The 17691-nt window shown below is 41.3% G+C and overlaps 1 long non-coding RNA gene across 2 annotated transcripts in view; it reads right to left on the bottom strand.

Moving 5' to 3' along the window:
- Positions 1–17691, bottom strand: part of LOC109570695 (uncharacterized) — a 28771-nt gene that overhangs the window by 8286 nt on the left and 2794 nt on the right. The window contains exons 2-5 of one of the 2 annotated variants that reach the window (XR_011560779.1): positions 8233–8337; positions 7952–8057; positions 5108–5227; positions 4455–4592 (exon numbers count right to left, since the gene is read on the bottom strand). This is a non-coding gene — a long non-coding RNA (uncharacterized lncRNA). The remainder of the gene's footprint in view (positions 1–4454; positions 4593–5107; positions 5228–7951; positions 8058–8232; positions 8338–17691) is intronic. The other variant, XR_011560778.1, reaches the window with a different exon arrangement.

Below are 17691 nucleotides of genomic sequence, written 5' to 3'. Positions count from 1 at the left end.
ACTAATTTCCTTCATTTCTAATTCTACTCAATCCTTTTCCATTTCACTTTGAATTCTGCTGCTCTCCTGTGGGAGAAGGCAATGGCACCCCACTCCAGTACTCTTGCCTGGAAAATCCCATGGGTGGAGGAGCCTGGTAGGCTGCGGTCCATGGGTTCGCTAAGAGTCAGACACAACTGAGAGACTTCACTCTCATTTTTCACTTTCATGCATTGGAGAAGGAAATGGCAACCCACTCCAGTGTTCTTGCCTGGAGAATCCCAGGGACGGGGAGCCTGGTGGCTGCCGTCTATGGGGTCGCACAGAGTCGGACACGACTGAAGTGACTTAGCAGCAGCCGCAGCTCTCCGTGACTCTTCCCTTGCAGGTTCAGTGGCCTAACTACAAAATTATTTTTTTTTCCCTCAATCTGTAGGGAAAAAAATTGATAAAAATATAAAGACTAAATAGGTCAAAGATGGAATTTAAGGTTCAGTTCAGTTCAGTTCAGTTGCTCAGTCGTGTCTTACTCTTTGTGACCTCATGAATCGCAGCACACCAGGCCTCCCTGTCCATCACCATCTCCCAGAGTTCACTTAAACTCACTTCCATCGAGTTGGTGATGCCATCCAGCCATCTCATCCTCTGCCGTCCCCTTCTCCACCTGCCCCCAATCCCTCCCAGCATCAGAGTCTTTTCCAATGAGTCAACTCTTCACATGAGGTGGCCAAAGTACTGCAGTTTCAGCTTTAGCATCTTTCCTTCCAAAGAAAAAGGGTATATAAACAAAAACTCTTAGCTAAGTGGGGATGAGAATGAGAGCAAATGCTTATTTTGAACAATTAATATAGGCAGGATAACATTCTAGTTATTCTAGAAATATAGGATACATCAGACAAGGATTATTAACTCCATCAAGGATCTATAAACAAGAAAAACAGAAAAGGTCTGCACAGACTGATTAAAGGTAAAAGCAGAAATCTATATGTGCTATACATAATTTTCATAAAAAGTTTTTAGAAGACTGAGTAGGAGACATTTCATATTTTAAGTTTTAATTTACATTTCTGATTCCCTTTGGGGGGGTATGTTTTATTGTCTATATATTTATAAGAACAGAGATGTGATAGACATTCAACAAATGTTTACTGAAGGAGTGAACTGAATGAATGACTGAAACGAAAGTTTCTGGCAGGTTTGTGTTTCAAAGTAATGCTGCCATAGAATCGTCCTTCATTTGAATATTTCATATGAAATAAATGAGAATTTTCTTCAGACCAAGGGCCATGCCATGTATTCTTCTCAGGTTCTTCTCAGAACCTGGTTGGTATGATTAATGCACAATAAATATTTTCTGAATAAAGTGAATTAATTAATGAATAAAGATACTTTAACAATGCATAGCAGGTAACAATTCTAATGCATTTGTCGAAAATCATAGAAGTATCTATTAAAATGTATTTTTATGATCAAAGAGGAAATAAAAAATACCTAGAGAGAAAAGAAAACGAAAGCGCAACAGTCCAAAATGTATGAGATACAGCAAAAGCAGTTCTATTAATAAGGGGGAAGTTTAGAGCAATAAAATCTTACCTCAAGAAACAAGAAAAAGCTCAAACAACCTAATCTTACACCTAAAACAACTAGACAAAGAAGAACAACTAAAACCTAAAGTTAACAGAGGAAACAAATCATAAAGAGCAGGGCAGAAATAAACGAAGTAGAAGCAAAGAAACCAAGTGCAATGATCAATGAAACTAAAAGCTGGTTATTTGAAAAGATAAACAAAACTGATAAACCTTAAGCCAGACTCAATCAAAAAAAAGGGGGCGGGGAGGAGTCAAATCAGTATAATTAGAAATGGAAAAGGAGAGGTTACATCTGACGCCACAGAAATATAAAGACTCATGAGAGACTACTATGAACAACTGTATACCAATAAAATGGACAACATGGAAGAAATGGACACATTCTTAGAAGGGTGCAATCTTCCAAGACTAAATCAGAAACAGAAAATATGAACAGCCCAATCACAAGCACTGAAATTGAAACTTCACTATGCTTTATATAGTCTGTTCTTCTTGTAGCCCATGTAGGTGAGGTATTTATGACATTTATGACAGCTGGAAAGCTGTGAAGAAAGGGATAAAGAAAGTGGGGTTGTGGGAAGCAAAAAGTCTCATTATCTCCAGGGCTACAGCTAAGACTGTGAAATGGCTTAGCTCCCCTGAGAGGGTACCATGTGATATGAAAGTACACACTTCAAACGTGCCATTTTGGCAGTCTCCTAGTCCTTCAGTTTCAATCCATCTTTCACTGTTATTTAAGGACATGCAATCATGGGCAACAACTCCAGCTTTCGTACCCCAGATACTTTTTCCTGGTTTTCCTTAACTTTTGCAAGTAGACTCAAATACGTGGGAGTAAAATTTTTTTTTTTTAAATGGACTCCGAACATTCCCAAGTAAGATGTTGAACTGAAAAACTTCCCATGTCTCCTTCTAATTACCACTGTCCTTCCTGCCAGATTACAAGCCATTCAAATAGCAGGCCCTGACATTATCTCACATTTGACCCATAAAAACCTCAGCACTCTGTCATTACACAGAAAACAACAGCTGAATCTTGGACATGGGATAGATGTGTATGTCATTCTGGAAACCTTCAGACAGCCCAGGACTAGTGATTCCCAACTGTTTATTCTAAGAAGAATTTCAACAAGGTTTTATTTGTGTATGTGCCCACTTACACGTGGCTGTATCAAAAAGAAAGTGAGAGAGAAAAGCTCTCCATTTTATGCTGTATTATACTGCAGTTAGAGAAAATGTAAGCAACACAGAGTTAAACCTTCTATTCCAGAACCCTTTCTATCAGGCAAACTCTGTTTTGGGCAGCTGATTCTATTTGCTCAACATACTCTGTTTTGGGCAGCTGATACTATTTGCTCAACATTCAAATGATCTTTTGTTTATATGCAAATGACACCACCCTTATGGCAGGAAGGGAAGAACTAGAGCCTCTTGATGAAAGTGAAAGAGGAGAGTGAAAAAGTTGGCTTAAAACTCAACATTCAGAAAACTAAGATCATGGCATCCAGTCCCATCACTTTGTGACAAATAGATGGGGAAACAATGGAAACAGTGAGAGACTTTATTTTCTTGGGCTCCAAGATCACTGCAGATGGTGACTGCAACCATGAAATTCAAAGACGTTTGCTCCTTGGAAGAAAACTGTGACCAACCTAGACAGCATATTAAAAAGCAGAGACATTACTTTACCACCAAAGGTCCGTCTAGTCAAGATATGGTTTTTCCAGTAGTCATGCATAGATGTGAGAGTTGGCTATAAAGAAAGCTGATCCCCGAAGAATTGATGTTTTTGAACTCTGGTATTGGAGAAGATTCTTGAGTCCCTTGGACTGCAAGGAGATCCAACCAGTCTATCCTAAAGGAAATCAGTCCTGAATATTCATTGGAAGGACTGATGCTGAAGCTGAAGCTCCAGTATTGTGACCACCTGATGAGAAGAACTGACTCTTTTGAAAAGATCCTGATGCCAGAAAAGATTGAAAGATTGAAGGTGAGAAGAGAAGGGGACAACAGAGGATGAGATGGTTGGATAGCATCACTGACTCGATGGACATGAGTTTGAGTAAGCTCCGGGAGTTGGTTATGGACAGGGAAGCCTGGCGTGCTGCAGTCCATGGGGTCTCAAAGAGCTGGACACCACTGATCTGACTGAACTAAACTGAACTGCTACTATTTGACCAAATAGCAACTGGGCAACTGACAATTACACTATAGCGCCATCTAGCTCTCACTACCAGAGCCTGATGTCCTACTCCCAGCCTGGTTGAGTGTTTAGGGTTAGTCATTACCCAATAACGCAAGGGCTTCCCTGGTTGTTCAGTGGTAAAGAATCTACCTGCCGATGCAGGAGACCTGGGTTCATTCCCTGGCTTGGGAGGATCCTCTGGAGAAGGAAATAGTAACCTACTCCAATAGTCTTGCCTGGGGAAATCCCATGGATAGAGTAGCTTAGTGGGCTACAGTCCCTGGGATCCCGAAAAAGCTGGACACAACTTAGCCACTAAACAACAGCAACTATACAGTGTAACTCAGCTGATTGCCATTAAGTGAGGATGAAGCCAAGCAAAATCCCAAAGCAGGTTTATGTTTAATAATCCATATTTAAATTTTGTTGGCTACATTCCAAACTAGTTTTCCAGTAAAAATACAAAGGCTTAGATCTTCCTTGTTGAACATGGGTTAAACGCTGCTCTGGGTTAGTTTTGTTAACCAAATTTCCACAGAGTTTGCATCGATTACCTCCTGCCCTCTTTGGAAAGGCTGTCAGGAGACAGTGTTGCAGACTTAAATCTAAAGTCACTGGATCACTGATTTTGCAAATCCCCAGGACATTTATAAAAATCCCTAATGAGGACACTTGGTAAAATTGTATTTTAATTCACTTACATGGAATAACAGAGTTGTTCACAGAGTATGTGTGAAGAGGAATGTTGAGAAGGAGGTCATATAAATAAAATAATGAATGGGTGCCACGCTTGTAGAAGATCAAAGATCCTTGCTGAAGGCATGATCTAGAAAAAAAGTCTAAGAACAAAATTTTATGATGCTTCCACATAATAAATTCTTTACTAAAGTAACCAGTTGTGGAGGGTTATGCCTGCTTTCCATCACTATTCCTGGCTAGTGCAGGGGAGGGAAAAGGGGGCACTAAATGTCAAAGGGACAAGAACACCAGAATTGGATATCTTCCCTCCAATAAACAGTGTTATGGTGGAAAGATTACAGCTTTTGGCTTACAGACTCGGATTCAAATATTTAAACAGGCACTTTCTAGATGTTTGGGAAATTAACTTACCTGAACTGTTCAGCATTATTGCAAAAAGTAGTGGAGATAATGTCTGTAAAAATATCTAAAACTATGTTTCCTGAAAAACAGTGTTTACGACTACGTAAACACTATTGAAACATCAAAAAAGAGTATAATTGCCTACTGGTATGTTTGTGGGCATCATTAGACTGTACTTATTTGGATTGCTGGTAATCTGGTGATGATTTGAGTCAGTGATTTAAGAGGGGCCAAAGGTTCCCTACTGCATTACCTTTCGTCTGCGTCATCCGGCTTCCAAAAATAGGGCCAGTGCATCCTTTAACAGGAATAGATGTCTGAAATAGCTGAAAGATGTGTAAGTGTCAAAGTCGTAAGTATGAGGAAAATTAACCTGAAATAGAAGCAGAGAAGACTTAGGATGTGTCACTGTACTCAGCAATGGGGAGAGTGCTTGTGTACAAGATTCCTTCTGACTTCAGGGGGACAATTTGGTAGGGAAATAAGCAACAGACCCACTGCATCTGCAAGCCCGAGGTTTCCGCACGGCCTTTCCTTTCATTAGCTGTGTGGATAGAAACACGTCTACACTCCTGGAGACTTGACTACCTTATTTGTAAAACAGAAATTATATTTTTTACTGCCTCTCAAGAATTGTCATAAAAAAGAAAGAGAACAACATATCTGAAAGTCTTTTGCCCTTCTCAGTGATCAATCCACCCCCAAGCAGCAATGGCTGAAGCCAAAATCCAGCAGCTTCTCTGATTCCTATCTCTCTCCCCATCGCCAACTACCTCCAACCATCAGTAAGTCCATTCACCTCTCCTCTCTGAATACATCCTGTGTTCAGAAACACATCCACTTTCCATGCAAGGCTACTATACGAGCCTCATTTCTGAACTCCTGTTCACACACTGACCTTACTAAAAAGCCTTCTCCAAACAAGAGTCAGAATGACCTTTTTAAAAAATAAACTAAGAGAGAACTAAACATTTCATACCTCTCTGTGGAAGGATTCGATGACCTTATGAAATATTCTTGACAAATAAATTAAACATTATTAGCCCTGACCACTTCTCCACTCATATCCAATTCTTCACTGCACTTCACATACTGGGATCCAGCCTCTTTGGTCTAACCTAAAGTCACTATGGTATTCTAGCTTTTTACCTAAAAGTTATACAGGTTTAGCACTTACATTTAAGGCCTCTGATGATCCATATCAAGTTTATATTTATATTTAATATGAGGTAAGATTTGAGGATTTGGGGGACATATAAATATCCATTGTTCTCATACCATGTGTTATAAAGATTATCCTTTCCCCACTGACTTGCTTTGCCTCCTTTATCAAAAATGAATTGACCATATATATGCGAGTTCTATTCCTGGACACTAGTCTATTCTCATTGATCTACATCATTATGTATTTAGGTGTTGTTGTTTAGTCGCTAAGTCATGTCCGACTCTTTTGTGACCCTGTGGACTGTAGTCCACCAGGCTCCTCTGCCCATGGGATTTCCAGGGCAAGAATATTGCAGTGAGTTTCCATTTCCTCCTCCAGGGGATCTTTCTGACTCAGGAATCAAACCCACATCTCCTGCAGTGGCAAGCAGATTCTTTACCACTGAGCTACCAGCGACCCCCTGGACTAAAGCCTACAGGCTCCTCCGTCCATGGGATTTTCCAGGCAAGAGTACTGGAGGGGGGTGCCACTGCCCTCTCTGAAATATATAGAATCTATGTTGTCTTGTGGAGAAGGCAATGGCACCCCACTCCAATACTCTCGCCTGGAAAATCCCATGGACGGAGGAGCCTGGTAGGCTGCAGTCCATGGGGTCGCTAAGAGTCGGAATGGACTGAGCGACTTCACTTTCACTTTTCACTTTCATGCATTGGAGAAGGAAATGGCAACCCACTCTAGTGTTCTTGCCTGGAGAATCCCAGGGATGGGGTAGCCTGGTGGGCTGCCGTCTCTGGGGTTGCACAGAGTCGGACACGACTGAAGCAACTTAGCAGCAGCAGCAGTAGCAGCATGTTGTCTTGATTACTGCAACTTTATATGGCAAGTCTTAAAATCTAGCAATGTTAAAAGCCTTAAACTTTATCCTTCTTCAAAAATGGCTTTGACTATTATGAATCCTTTGTTTTTCCATATAAATTAACATATCAATTTCTAAAAAAAAGAAAAATTGCTGTCTCCTAGTCCCTTTGTACGCCACTGACCCACTGACTTATTTTAATTCTTGTATAATTTTTAAAAAAATACTTATCATTCTATTTTTTCCCAGTAAAATACAAACTTTATAAAGGAAGGGAATTATCTACTTTTTCTCCACTATTATCTTCAGCTCCTCAAATAATACCTTTTGCATAATAGGTTTTCAATAATATTTGTTGAATAAATGAGTTCACTAGTCTTAGAAGTCATTTATCTTATGAAAACCCCTATTGTTTTGAAATACGTTCCTTGCCATTGAAGAAGTCAGAGCTAGAGCACCTTTCCATAGTGTCTTCTTGAATTAGAAAATTTTTCAAGGCAACCACCATCTCCTCCATACCTAGACTGACAGTAGCCAAAATGTAATAGATAGAAGGAACATTGGTCTGAAATTTGGAAGATCAAAATGTCTGATTCTGCTCTGCCACTAACTAGGAGCGTGACCTCAGGAATGTCACTTAACCTCTTCAGACCCTTTTTTTTTTCAATCTGTAATTTGGGGATATCAGTTGTATCTACCCCACATGCATTGTGGAAATTCAATGAGATAACAATGTAGTCTTTGATGCACTGCCTGTCATATAGCAAGTGATCAACAATCATTATTGTTATCATTGTGTAAATGATTATAACTTTTGGAAGTTTCTTTAGGGTTGTTTCAGGAAACCTTAGGGCTTCCCTCATAGCTCAGTTGGTAAAGAATATGCCTGCAATGCCGGAGACCTTGGTTCAATTCCTGGGTTGGGAACATCCACTGGAGAAGGCATAGGCTACCCACTCCAGTATTCTTGGGCTTTCCTTGTGGCTCAGCTGGTAAAGAATCTGCCTACAATGTGGGAAACCTAGGTTTGATCCCTGAGTTGGGAAGATCCCTTGGAGAAGGGAAAGGCTACCCACTCCAGTATTCCGGCCTGGAGAATTTCATAGAGTCCATGGGGTCTCGAGGAGTCGGATATGGCTGAAAGACTTTCACTTTCACTTCACTTTCAGGAAACATTGAAAGCTAAGGAAAAAACAAAGAGAAACAAAACAAATAACAAACTTTTCAGAAGTAAGGGTTAGGGAATTATTAGTAACTCTGGGCCTGACTGCCCTGGTATGACTTGTACCACTTCCAGTATGAGAAGAAACTTAGCTCTCTCACCCCTTGTTAGAAAAGTCATTCCTCAACCACAAACCTCCTTTCCATAAAGTAAGATTCAGATCTTCACCAACAGACGCTTTCATTCCCAAATGTCTTCTGCATTTTCCCCAAACTGCTTTTCACTGCAGGACTTGGTTCCCTAAATGTCAAAGAGATATATCAAATCAGCAGTCCATTCAGGCATGTAAGCCTTAGTTCTTTAAAATCAGGCTACACGAAGTTGGTGGCCTTCCTTGTTAATGTCACTTCCCTGGTGGCTCAGCAGTAAAGAATCCACGTGTAATGTGGGAGACACAGGTTCAAACCCTGGATCAAGAAGATCCCCTGGAAAAGGGAATGGCTACAGACTCCAGTATTCTTGCCTGGAAAATCCCATGGACAGAAGAGTCTGGTGAGCTACCATGGGGTCTCAAAGAGTCAGACACGACTTAGCATCTAAACACCTACTACTAGTACTTGCTAATGTCATTATTTGCTAGAAACAAGAGAAGAATGGGCAAGAAGGAAAGAAAGCTGGGAGACAGTGAGAGTTTAGCCCGCTATATGCGAGAGTGTATTTGTTCAGGTGTCTCTGTGTGTGTGTGAGAGAGAGAATACCTGAACCATCTCTTTCTTTAAAAAAAAAATTATTTGTTTATTTTAATTGGAGGCTAATTAATTTACAGTATTGTGCTGGTTTTTGCCATATATGAACATGAATCAGCCACGGGTGCACGTGTCCCCCCATCTTGAACCCTCCTCCTACCTCCCTTCCCATCCCATCCCTCTGAGTTGTCCCAGTGCACAGGGCTTTGAGTACCCCGTTTCATGCATCAAATTTGCACTTGGACCATCTCTTTCTTAAGGGCTACACCAGGAACTCGAATCTTCTTCTGTCTTCTAGAATATGGTTGGAACCCGAAGTAGTAGACGCTCTGCATTGCAGTTAGGATGGTGTAGACATGACGACTAGCCAACTCTGCCCATCATTTGGCTGAAGCACTGGCCTCAGTTAGGTGTAGAAGGTGTAGAAGCAGCCCAGCTGGGCTGGCCTCTACTGAAAGGCATTCAAGGAATGTGGGAACAGAGACTATGTCTCCCAGGTTGAATGACCTAACTTGACTCTCACTATTGGAAGGGTCCAGATAGGAGATGGGATCTCCATACTTCCCAGGGAAGGAGAGAGGAGAAAGTGGGCACAAAGCCCTGTTATGACGAAGCTTTGGCACTTTTCAAAGGAACCGGGACTCTCACTGCTAAACACTGATAAATGTCCTGGGGCTGGATAACTTGAACCAGAGGAGTATAATCAGTGTACGGGAGAGGTGGATCTGGTCATTGGCACACAAGTAGCTGCCCAAAATTCCCCAGGCACAGGCTTCCAGGAAGAACCCTGAGCACCACAGGGCAGGGGCATAGTTCATGGTTCACCACCCTCATTGAGCACACAGGGGATGCAGAACGCTGCTAAGAATGGTCTCAGTTTCCTCCACAGTGGATTACACATGAAAATCCAGACAGACTAGAAAAACATTTTTTTTTTTGACAGGGAAGGGCTGGCCCTGCTTCCTTGCCTCGCATTTGCCAAACACCTGTTTAATACATTCTCCTGCTCATTTCCTCAGCCAGGTGCTGGGCACACAAGAAGGCGGAACCCAGGTGAGAGGAGGCAGGAGCAACTGACAGCACCCTGTCACCACAGGTCACCTTCAGGACACCTAGGAAGGACCACGTCCTCGGAGGACTGTACACAATGCTCCAAAAATCGAACTGTTCAAAACTAAAGATAATAAAGCCCCCAGAAGCATTGCCTAGCTGTAGCACTCTGTGCTTGTAAAGCTCAAACCATCAGAGTTCAGAGCATGTAGGATGCTCCACTCTAGTTCCCACAAGGTAGAAGACAGCAACTATCTCCAAGGTACCCAGAGGAAAAGATAAGGAAAACAAGACAAGGGGAAGGAGCCTAGAAGCCTTGAGTTCCCCCTTTTCCAGGATGGTCCCACCAACCACTCTGCTGGTGCTCGTCCCATCTCTGGTTAAACACAGAAAGCCCGCTAGAATAGCAGCAGCAGTCCTGACAGAGTGATTTCTCATACGGCACCATCTGTCCTGTGCAACTGCCACAGCTGTGGCAACGGTCCCTCTGCTCAGCTTTTGGAGCAATAATAACTCTACTCTTGCTCTTCTATATGATCCAATGACTCTTCAAATATCTGGATATGACTACTAGGCAACCTGAGTGCATCCTCAGCCAGTCTGTGTATCTTCTCCCTTCAGTCAGTTCTCAGCATCTTAACTGCTTGTTTTTTTCCCAGTCATTTCAGCTCCTGGGCATCAGCCTGAGGTAGGAAGGGACCACCCTCCTTCTTGCATCTGACAGGCAACAAGTCTGAACTCCCTTCTGAGAACTGGGGGAAAGGAAACCCCTGTGTCAAGCAGTGTAATTTCTGAGCCCGGTATAACATTGCCTATTGATGGAGAAATCAGAGAGAAGTAGTTTGACCTTCTCTGTGGTATGGTACAGGCTTCCCAGGTGGCCCAGTGGTAGAGAATCTGCCTGCCAATTTAGGAGACATAGGAGACGTGGGTTCAATTCCCGGATCAGGAAGATCCCTGAAGGGAATGGCAACTCACTCCAGTATTCTTGCTTGGGAAATCCCATGGACAGAGGAGCCTGGTGAGCCAGTCCATGGGGTCACAAAGAGCTGGACACAACTGCACATGCGCACATGTGGTATTGTACAGATAGAATCCAGGAAGAAGCTGCCTTAGGTTATTGTAGACAGGCACTGGAATAAAGTTTAATACTCACTTTTTCAAATTTACAAGCAGATTTTTCCTGTCCCTCTTATTTTTGATGATGGGGACAAGGGAATACTCCACCCACCACCCACTGTGTGCGCACAGACACACACACACACACACACACACATACACACAAACACAATGCTATACTAATACTCTGTAGAAGAATCAATATGCTTACTGTGTATCCGAGGTCACCCAGGAGCTGGGCCAGGAAGCACTCTGAAAAACAACCTGTTTTTCTAGAAGACACCTGACACCGAGAGGGAACAGTTAATCTGAGCGCTTCTCATTGCTTCACAGCAAAGTAAGTGGGATTTCCCCCAGAGAGAGCAGGCTTCTACCTTGACACAGCTTTCAAGTATAGCTGAGAAGTACAGTTAATTTAGCTAAGGAGCTAAATAATGTTAAATGACCTCTAAGCGGCTGTCTGCAAGGAGTTCTAAAACACCACAAAATAGCTGATTCTATCCCATGAGAGACATGCTGAAGCCCCCCACACGTGCACACTTATCATCCATCATTTGTCAACTAGGTCTCCAACACCCACTTTGGCCATCTCTGCTTTTTCTCTAGGTTTAGAGAGGATCTAGATAAAGGTCTATTTTCAGCAGACACCTACTCATCTACTGCCTTCCTTCTCGTGTATTTTCTCCTCCTCAGTGGGTCTGTTCAGGTTTCTCTAGGGCATTTGAGCATTAAGCCCTGTGCCTTTTGTGCTACTGTCTTTTATCTGATTGTCTTCAACATTTGATCCATGACTTTATGTGCATTAGGGATAAAGGCCTGAATCAAAGAAATAGCTCTGTAGTTAAAACAAAATAAAACACTAAGAACAGAACCAACAGTGGAGAGACTACTAATTAGGGGGAAATTATATAGCAAACGTTTCCTAGTTGGTGGCTTAGAATTCTAAGTACATTTTCTCATAGTAACCATGATATGCACCACACTAGATATAGATGAAATGGTATAATTATTGTCCTACTTTGAGTAAAAAAGATCCTGGGAACTAGCCTGAGTACCTTATCATTTTTATAATAATATCTCATGGGAAGATACCCTCCTGTTCTTATTCACCATGACCCTTTCCTGAAATGGCAAACATGATTGGGTTTTACTTGTTTTTGTAGGACAAGAAACTAAATGAATAAATTATTTCATTCGTTCCTCAAGCATTTGTTAAATGCCCACCATAGTCAGATGCTCTGCTCGGTGCCTATAGAGACAGTTCTCACCATTAAGGAGCTCAGCTGATAGAGACAGATAAATAGAGTGTCAGAGTATTATGCGATGGAGCAGAATGGTGGTTAAGGACATTAGAAGTGTGATAAATACAGAAGAAAAGACCTTGTGGAATACCACTAAAGGAGATGATGGGTGAAGCGAAGTCTTCCAGGAAAACTGGGACGAGCCAAGAGAGGATGCTAGAATGACATCACAAAAGCCAAATAACAACACTTCAAGGAGTGAGTGGCAATCATGCCCCATCTATTTAGGCATCCACTTCCTCTCTTTGGAATGGATGTTGCCAGCACAGACCTCTCACCTGAACTCAGAACATTGACCTGTCCACTCCGCATCTCCACAAGGATATCTAATAGACATCCCATCAAAAAAGCCAGCAATTGGATGAGGGGGGAGAAGAGGTTGGATAAGAATAAGAGAATGGTCTTGAAATTTTATTTGTTAGAACTAGAACAAAACCCTAAGGTATGGAGGATGTCAAAAAAGCTTCAAGGGGAAGATGAGCTATAAGATTTGTTATTGTTGTTGTTTAGTCCCTAAGTCATATCTGATTCTTGCGACCCCATGGACTGTAGCCCACCAGGCTCCTCTCTCCATGGGATTTCCCAGGCAAGAATACTGGAGTAGGTTGCCATTCCATTCTCCAGGGGATCTTCCTGGATCAGGGATTGAACCCATGTCTCCTGCATTGGCAGGTGAATTCTTTACCAATGAGCCACCAGGGAAACATGAGCTATAAGATACATCTTAGGGAAAGATAAGAAGAGGGGAAGTCTCAATTTTGAAAAGAAGAGTTTGGATCCTTGAACAGTTTGTTCTTTAACCAAAACTTGACAAGTCAGATGATACATAAATTACTTAGTGCAGAACCGAAGTTCACAAACATTTGTTCTGCCCTTTTGGTGTTAATTTTCTAGTCTAAGAGAAAATCTTCTCCTATTAATTAGAATGATTCTCATTTAATAGACAATTTCATCAAGCATGGTCAGCTATCAAGACAAGAAGCTTAGGACAAAAGGGATCATTTGATTCTTCTGAATCACTTATTTTTATTTGAAAGGTTAAAATCTAAAGAAGCCTTAAGAAACTCCCATTTCCCAAGCATTGTTTCATAGGATAACCCTGGAACCAACAAAAACATCACTGAATCAGCTGGTTACAGTGGGTCGGAGCCTAAATTTTCTAATTGAGAAAATTGAGGTGCAGCAGGTGCTGCTGACATTTAGAGCAGTAAGCATCCTGCTTCTTTGTAAATGCACTTAATAAGAAGGGAATTAAAAGACTAATGCATCTCAACACAACTTCCTGTCAGTAGATGTTCAGCAAACCCTTTCCAATGTAAGGGACTCTAATGTTAACTTTTTAATTCAGCTTAATTGCTTCTCAGAGGTTTGCATTAATAACATTTTATGTGATGCCAAATGATGGAACACTGTCATGGATAAAATTTTATTTTTAAATCAATGAAAGAATACATGTCCCAGTGCCTGTGGACACTGCTTGAAGATCTTGTCCCTGCTTCCCCTCACTTTACCCTGCCCACTCCCACCTCTGTCCTCCTTGCCATTGCCCAATGAGGCTTTCTGCAAATGTTGCTTTAACCTATTTATCTTTCAGGATTTTTTGCTTCTCTTTACAGCTGTTATAGTTTCTCTAAGAGGAAAGGTAACTTGATAAATTATTTCACATTAGATATTAGGGATTTTTTTGATGTGCTGACTTCTCATCACATTTCAAAGAGATTAAATAGCTATTAAGGTATTTTGTTTTTTGGGGTTTTTTTTTGAGATTTTTTTATTTACTTTTTTTAAATTTAATTTTATTTTTAAACTTTACATAATTGTATTAGTTTTGCCAAATATCAAAATGAATCTGCCACAGGTATACATGTGTTCCCCATCCTGAACCCTCCTCCCTCCTCCCTCCCCATACCCTCCCTCTGGGTCGTCCCAGTGCACTAGCCCCAAGCATCCAGTATCGTGCATCGAACCTGGACTGGCATCTCGTTTCATACGTGATATTTTACATGTTTCAATGCCATTCTCCCAAATCTTCCCACCCTCTCCCTCTGCAACAGAGTCCATAAGACTGTTCTATACATCAGTGTCTCTTTTGTTGTCTCGTACACAGGGTTATTGTTACCATCTTTCTAAATTCCATATATATGCGTTAGTATACTGTATTGGTGTTTTTCCTTCTGGCTTACTTCACTCTGTATAATAGGCTCCAGTTTCATCCACCTCATTAGAATTGATTCAAATGTATTCTTTTTAATGGCTGAGTAATACTCCATTGTGTATATGTACCATAGCTTTCTTATCCATTCATCTGCTGATGGACATCTAGGTTGCTTCCATGTCCTGGCTATTATAAACAGTGCTGCGATGAATTTCACAATTTGTATGGAAATACAAAAAACCTCGAATAGCCAAAGCAATCTTGAGAAAGAAGAATGGAACTGGAGGAATCAACCTACCTGACTTCAGGCTCTACTACAAAGCCACAGTTATCAAGACAGTATGGTACTGGCACAAAGACAGAAATATAGATCAATGGAACAAAATAGAAAGCCCAGAGATAAATCCACACACATATGGACACCTTATCTTTGACAAAGGAGGCAAGAATATACAATGGATTAAAGACAATCTCTTTAACAAGTGGTGCTGGGAAATCTGGTCAACCACTTGTAAAAGAATGAAACTAGAACACTTTCAAATACCATACACAAAAATAAACTCAAAATGGATTAAAGATATCAACATAAGACCAGAAACTATAAAACTCCTAGAGGAGAACATAGGCAAAACACTCTCTGACATAAATCACAGCAGGATCCTCTATGACCCACCTCCCAGAATATTGGAAATAAAAGCAAAAATAAACAAATGGGACCTAATTAAACTTAAAAGCTTCTGCACATCAAAGGAAACTATTAGCAAGGTGAAAAGACAGCCTTCAGAATGGGAGAAAATAATAGCAAATGAAGCAACCGACAAACAACTAATCTCAAAAATATACAAGCAACTCCTACAGCTCAACTCCAGAAAAATAAATGACCCAATCAAAAAATGGGCCAAAGATCTAAATAGACATTTCTCCAAAGAAGACATACAGAAGACATAACAAACACATGAAAAGATGCTCAACATCACTCATTATCAGAGAAATGCAAATCAAAACCACTATGAGGTACCATTTCACACCAGTCAGAATGGCTGCGATCCAAAAGTCTACAAATAATAAATGCTGGAGAGGGTATGGAGAAAAGGGAACCCTCTTACACTGTTGGTGGGAATGCAAACTAGTACAGCCACTATGGAGAACAGTGTGGAGATTCCTTAAAAAACTGGACATAGAACTGCCTTATGAACCAGCAATCCCACTGCTGGGCATACACACTGAGGAAACCAGAAGGGAAAGAGACACATGTACCCCAATGTTCATCACAGCACTGTTTATTAAGGTATTTTGGCCCCTGAAATGTACAGGCTGGAAAGGGAAATTGGGGCTCCAGGAGGTCTTCCTCCCCACACTCCTCTTCAAGTCATAATTATACAGGGTGGAGTATACTAACCCTTTTCAGGAAAAGGGGTGAGAAGAGGCAAAAACTGGACCCTAGCCATCTCCTGGCACTTCATAGATATAGTCCAGGTCTAATTTAGGTATTTAAGCTTGAACTTCCCTCGTAGCTCAGTTGGTAAAGAATCTGCCTGCAATGCAGAAGACCTGGGTTCAATTCCTAGGTTGGGAAGATGCCCTGAGAAGGAAGGAAATGGCAACCCACTCCAGCATTCTTGCCTGGAGAATCCCATGGACAGAGGAGCCTGGCCGGCTACAGTTCATGGGGTCACAAGAGTCAGACACGACTTAGTGACTAAACCATCAGTTTTTGATCTTTGCAATTACTTCCCCCACACCCAACTAATGTTTTCACCCTCTAAAACAGTTATTTCATTCCCACATTAGTTCTTACCTTGTTCCTCCTGCCTTTCCCCCAGTTTCTCTCCTCTTGACTGGTGTCTGGAAAGACTTTGGGGTCAGAAAACCTGGAATTAAGTGTGGCCTACCATTTGTTGGTTGAATGACCTGGAGTTTTCCCCTTAATTTCTTTGACTCTCTGTTTCCTCATGTGTAAAATGGCCACACTAATAATAATTACTCACAAGGTTATTACGGGGGTCAAACTATGTGATGGATGTGAGAGTACAGCTTTGCAAACCTACAAAGTCCAGTAGGTAAAGTCCAATAGGTATTGTACCAAAGAAGAAAGTGCTCTACTCCGAATGTTCCTGACTACATGATGATGACATCCCGGCACAGAGACTGACCTGGGTGGACCCATGTCTCAGAAGAAGCCAGGTAACGTGCCCATGAAAGATCTTTCAGGGGCGAAGGTGACTATGAATCCACTAGTGACTCTTCTGGGGGACTCGGGGCACATTCAAAAAAGTTAGCACTTAAAAATGGGAGGAAGGAAACAGACAAACAAACGAAAACATGGGCAAAGGGAACAGCAAGGCAAAGGACTGAACAGGCAGAATCTGTTAAGGAGAAAGAAGGTGGCAAAGGGTAGCAGAGCCAGCAGCACAGAGAAACACTGGGACAGAAATTAACAGATGCGCTGCTGAGTGGATAAGGAGACCAGATTGCTCAAGTTACACCAAACCTTAAGTGACCCAGCTCCTGAACAACAGTCTCTGTGTGGTCTGGCATTCTAATGCTTCCTTTCCTTCATGAGGCCCATGCAATGTGACTCCTATTTTCCTTATATCCCTGTGTACACTTAAAGCAAATCTTGTTACCTGAAGAAAGACCAATGGACTTCATTCTTCCAGCATGAAAGAGCCTAACGTTCAAACGGTAAACTTTATTATTTAAGGCCATTTTCTTCTCTTTTGTTTGCCCCCAAACCCTTGGATTATTTACTGGTGATCATTTAAAAAGATCTAGCAAAATGTCCTGTTTAAAAAAAAAATTAGTATATTGAATAAACAAATAAATATGATCATAGCTAGATTTGAACAAATAACATTCATGCAGTTGAAAAGAAACTAAAATGGTAATATTCATAAACTCTATGTTTGACTTTCAGACTTGTCTGAGGAAGCTCCAGACCTATCATTGTCTCAAATTAATATATGTGAATGTTCAAGGCACTCTCCTAGGAGGAGAATTCATGGATTGGCTTTAGGGAATCTATGAACTCCATGAAACTATATACAACACTTGGAACATATATGCTTTGTTTCTTTCCATGGATTTCATCACATTCTCAAAAACCACTGACTTAGATGTTCCTAACTCCATCTTGGGATCTCTTTAAACCTCTGGATGTATCTTACAAATTTAATCTTCTTTTATTGATCATCTCCATAGCTTGGTCCTTTCAATCCTAGTTATATAATAACACTTGCTTTCTACCTTGTCCTCAGCCCACCTTTGCCTTCCTCTTTTCTCT

The sequence above is a fragment of the Bos indicus genome, chromosome 16 (assembly GCF_029378745.1).
Source record: "Bos indicus isolate NIAB-ARS_2022 breed Sahiwal x Tharparkar chromosome 16, NIAB-ARS_B.indTharparkar_mat_pri_1.0, whole genome shotgun sequence".
Lineage (NCBI taxonomy): Eukaryota > Metazoa > Chordata > Mammalia > Artiodactyla > Bovidae > Bos > Bos indicus.
The sequence above is the reverse complement of the archived record's forward strand: the minus strand, read 5'-3'. Positions and strand labels throughout refer to the sequence as shown.